Source organism: Apis dorsata, unplaced genomic scaffold (assembly GCF_000469605.1).
Source record: "Apis dorsata unplaced genomic scaffold, Apis dorsata 1.3 scaffold_352, whole genome shotgun sequence".
Lineage (NCBI taxonomy): Eukaryota > Metazoa > Arthropoda > Insecta > Hymenoptera > Apidae > Apis > Apis dorsata.
Genome location: NW_006263618.1, coordinates 13,959 through 19,134, shown reverse-complemented (window position 1 = coordinate 19,134; position 5,176 = coordinate 13,959).

Here is a 5,176-nt window from a genome sequence, read left to right as displayed (position 1 = left end):
TTTTTTTTTTTTTTTTTTTTTACGAGCAATCTTCACGCAACTACAAATAATACAGGGAACAGAAAAAGAAAGGCGATTGCGTCTAAACTTAGAACACTGAATACGAAAAATGGCCGTGATAAAATCTCTACAAATAACGGGGTATCGATTTAACCATGAAAAATTACATTTACTATTGAATAACAAAGAAGAGATATAGTCTCTTACTTTCTACCTTGTTCAACTTGTAATATCAATCATTTTTATACGCCATTAAAGTCATTAACTCAACTCCTTCCGAATCCAAAGAAGGAAAAAATTACCAATTATCAATTATTTATTATTTTGCAATGAAGATAACGAATACGTTAAACTTTGTGAAACCTGTCCTGGAATCATTCACTTATCGAATAACTACAGCTACTGTTAATATATTCATGGAACATTCCTCCAGAATCGAATTCTAGAGGAGGCTAAAACAAAACGAAAAGAAATATTATAGATCGTCTATTTTTTAATCTTATTTATCTGGCGACAAATTTTTACGCGCCAATCTGATTTTTCTTCGTCTTTCAAAAATCCAAACACTTTCCAAATACGTTTTTTCATGCAAACGAAACATAAGCCGTTAATTCCCAAAATATCTCCAAAGATAATCGACCAATCGAAACTTCCTCCCAACCGATCACCAACATCAAACTTACTCAGAATCTCTCACTCTCTATCCCTCTCTCTCGATTCCCATACGACAACTCACTCTCCTCCCACGCACTCGAACAACCTTTTTGCCCGGGAACGACGTCCCCATTCGACGAGATTACCTCAAGGTTTCATCTCTCTCTCTCTTTCTCTCTCCCCATTTTTCTTCAGCTCACCCCGAGGGGTGATCGAAGGGTGTCGGAGAGATCGACGCTCCCCTTTATTAGACCCTCGCCTGTTTCTTCCGGGTTAACATCCCTCCTTCGAGAGGTTCTCTCTCTCTCTCTCTCTCTATACCCACCTCGTGCTTATGGTGGCCACACGTGGCAAGGTCACGAGAGAAAGGCCAACCTTGCCCGGATCTCCTCTTCACCCTCGTCGATTTACGAGCCTACTACACGCCTACGTGGCCCAGCTACGCTGGCACGCGCCCAACCCCCGAAACGGTCGTTCACGCGTTGTTGCTCTTCTGCCTATCTTCTGCTCGTCCCTGAATAAAAGGGCGATTGAGTCGCCTATCGAGGTGGCTCACCTACTTTCTTATTTTCTAATTTTCTTTTTTCGTTCGACGGGGTTAATTGAGGGGTTAAAGGTTTTGCGCGAGAGCGGATTGTTTATTTTTTTTCTTTTTTTAGATTAGCGGAATTAGATTAATTTTTAGATCATTTGATTTGTAGGGCTATGTTTTCAGTTAGGTGGAAATATTATGTAGGAGTCTGTTTCATTTGTTTTAATTATTAATAATTGTTGATATGTATGAGTATAATTGAGGGGATTGGAAGAAGCTTTTTGGTTTTTTATTTTATTTAATTGTTTAAGTTAAGTTTGGAAAAAATCGAGATACTCTATTTAGTTTTTTTATCTTTCAAATATTTCTTCTTTTTTTAACGAGCAAGCTTTTCAAGCTTTTTGAATTTATTCGTACATTAACGTGAATAAATAAGATCGTTGTCATGATATCTCCTCAGGTTTATTCGTCGCTGATAACAGCCAGGAAATTCTTCTATCTAACCCCACAACGTTTTCCTTCCGCCTATTCCACCCTCCTTATTCGGTTTCAATAGTATCGTTCTCAGCTTCCTCATATTTTTTCATCATATCCATTTCGCCAGAAGGGGATGAAATCTCAAAGAAAGAGATTTCCACTTGTTCTATTTTCACTTGTTCGCGCCATATCCATCGAGAAGAAATTTTTCTCCTTGACTATACACTTTTATTCAATACGACTTGTAAAATTTAGATAAAAATCCAAATTTCCGAAAACAAAAATTTAATATAAGAATCAGAAAAGGAATAATTTTACCAAAAGAAAAATAAGGAAGGGAAAATAAAACAGAATTCAAACTAATAATAACAAGAATGAAAAATATTAAAATTTTTCTCGATTTATTATCCAAAGAAATATCAAGAAGAAGACAGAAAGCAGAAGCAGTATCGTTAATTTCCACGGAAATATCCGAACGAGGGTGAAATCGAATCGAACGAAGGGAAAGATGAAATATCCCGACCATTCTTTATCCCTTCACCCTCGTTTATTTCACCCTCCGCCAATTCGATAAGACTGTCCCACTTCCGTGTTCTATCGTCGATTAATGACACCTGCCTCCCGTCATTTTCCCCGGAAAACCACGCGAAACACTTTCTCCCCCTCGCGTAATAAATTCAGTCCGTCCGAGTCCGCCGTTGACACACGATCGTTCGTCATCCGCGAGAGGGAAAATAAATCTCCTTTCCGGATTTCTTTCTTATGCAATCGCCGAAAAATGGATCCCTCGAAGTCGATGGGATCAATGCAGAGACGTTTTCATACCTCTCGATACCTTCTGATTTCCTGGCGAATTTTTTTCCCCATATTGAATTGAGACTCTCTGAAGAGGGGAGGTTTGTACAACGAATGTCGATTCGTTATTGATTTTGAATAATAATGAATAGTTAGAGGTTGAAAAACATTCTCGAAGAAGAATTCGAGAAGAAGTATTCGAGGAGAGATTTGTGAGAATTAAATATCAAGGGAATAAGAAGGGAGTTATCAAGTGATTAAAAAGAGGAAGAGAAAAATTATAATCGTTCGAAGAATATTATAGGTATATTATAGGTATATTTGATGTAAGAAGAATAAAGGAAACTTGCTCTTTTTGCCTCATCGTAAATTTTTCTTGTTTTAATCATTGCATTTACATATTAGTATATATATGTATATTTTCTCAATGGTAAACAATGTTTTTTTTACGAAGCGGTAAAAATATTTTATGCAACATTGGCATTTATATATCCAAGGACGCTCATTTATATACGATTTCGAGACACGTGTCGTCGATAACTACGGATTATGTCAAAAGGTGATTTAAAAATCAGCGGAAATAAAACTGAAACGGAAGGCAGGGCAAAAGTAACCTTGGTTCTTCACTTTTTTCTTTTTACTTCTTCTTCTTTTTCTTCTTCTTCTTCTTCTTCTTCTTTTTTTTTTTTTCCTCCTTTGAAATAAAACATTTATATATCGTCGTGATTACGCAAATCGATTTGGAAACTCTAACTCTGTTCGAGCATTTCGTATTTTAACGTCGGTTCGATAAAAAAACGGGAACAAATAAAACAACGAGATTATTCACATGGAGAGAGAATTGCGAAAATTGCAATTTTTTCGAGATCGATTGATAAATATTGGTATTGATAGTGATATATTTTAACTGATGAAGATGACAGACAGTCTGTCCGTCAATAACAATCTTATTTCATCAATCGAGAAATCTTTTCTTTATCAATTGTCGACCGCAATATTGTACAGAGGAGAGAGAAGGGAAAGAAAAATTAAAAATGAAAGAGAAAATACAAGATGGAAAATAAAAATTGTATAAATAAAAAGAGAAGACATTAAATAAAGAAAATAAAGAAATACTATTAAAAGAATCAAAGATGTTTTGTTAATCAATACGTGTTCAAAATCAAACAAGCTTGTACTTTTTATTAATTTAATCAATTATTCATACATTGTAATTATGAGAAAGAACTCATAGTATCAAATTACAATAAAAATGGTTAAGTAGAAGCGGATCGTATTTGATCAGACATACATTCTCAAATTGCTATTGATTGTAATGATTGACAAAATGAAAAAAGTATATCATACAATATTTAAAATTGAATTAGAAACTTTTACAATTAAATAATATAATTCTGCGTTCTTCTCTCAAACGTAAAAACAATATACGAAAGATTTCTTCTTCGATTCATTCGAACAGAATCAATGTAAACAGAGAGTTTTTCGTCATCGTCGATGGCTCATCCAGCGTCCTCGGTCGTAAACGAGAGAATCGATTATGTGTTTTCGGTAATTGATTTGTTGGCACTGGTTTAAAGTCATCGTTACGTAAGGGAGCTATATCTATGAGAAATATTTTTGCATCAATCGTTCAATCTTTATTTTCCAATCAAGATTTTCGATTTTCAAATTTCGAAAGATTTATGTAACAACTCGTCTCGTACAAAAGTTAATCGTCGTTCTAAGATTTTTAAAAAATTGTCTCATCCAAAATTTGTTCACAGCAGTAAATTTATGGCAATATTCTACAAGCGTTTAAAATCTTGAGATATTTTTCCTCTTATAATCAGATTCGAAATTCTCGTATTCTTCTGAATGTAAAAATATAACAACATAACCTTGACACTCGATTGAACCTGGTTCCAGAACGTCGTCTACGCAGAAGACGTGGTGTCTCGACGTAATGTATTACACACTACGATTTAGAAGACGTATAATACATAAATATATAAGCGGCGATGATCGTTTAATCGAACATCGTTCTCTTTCCTCCTCTTTTCTCCACTTTTTTATAGAATAGAAAACGAAGAGAAAGAGTATTCACAGAGAAAAATTTATTATTGAAATTTTTCGAGAGAAAATAACTAGAATCCTTCGAATCGATAAATTGATTTTCTCAATTTAACTTGAATTTAAATCAACAGATTGTCAACTTACCAACGTTTCGAAAATAAAAATTCTATTGTAATTGAAAAAACGAAGAAGCAAAAATATCTTGCAACAAATTTACCGATTTTTTGAAATCAAGATCTCGTAATAATAAAAATTTAACATCGCGTTATCATTTCCAATCTTAAATAATATTCTAACTCCCATAATCCGTCCAATTCCATCCTCTCCAAACCCATAAACCCATTCCTCTCGATCCTCACGCGCGAACCATCTATCACCCGCCCGTCCCTTATCGTCCATCCCTCGTGGGATGGAAAATTCTCTGGGAAAAAAGAATAAATAAAAAAAACTAGGAGAAGAGGAAAAATGGAGCGCGAAGTAAACGGAGCATCGGATTACACCGTTAAGGATGCGGGGTATCGTTTTGATTCGATTTAATCGGGGACACGATCCCGCGATCTGCAAGGACAATAAAGGGAGGGCGCTCTAATCGTTCTCGATCCGGCTGACCGATCTAGACCGAGCAGATAGAATGTTGAGGTAACCTGGAATGGAATATCGCGATCA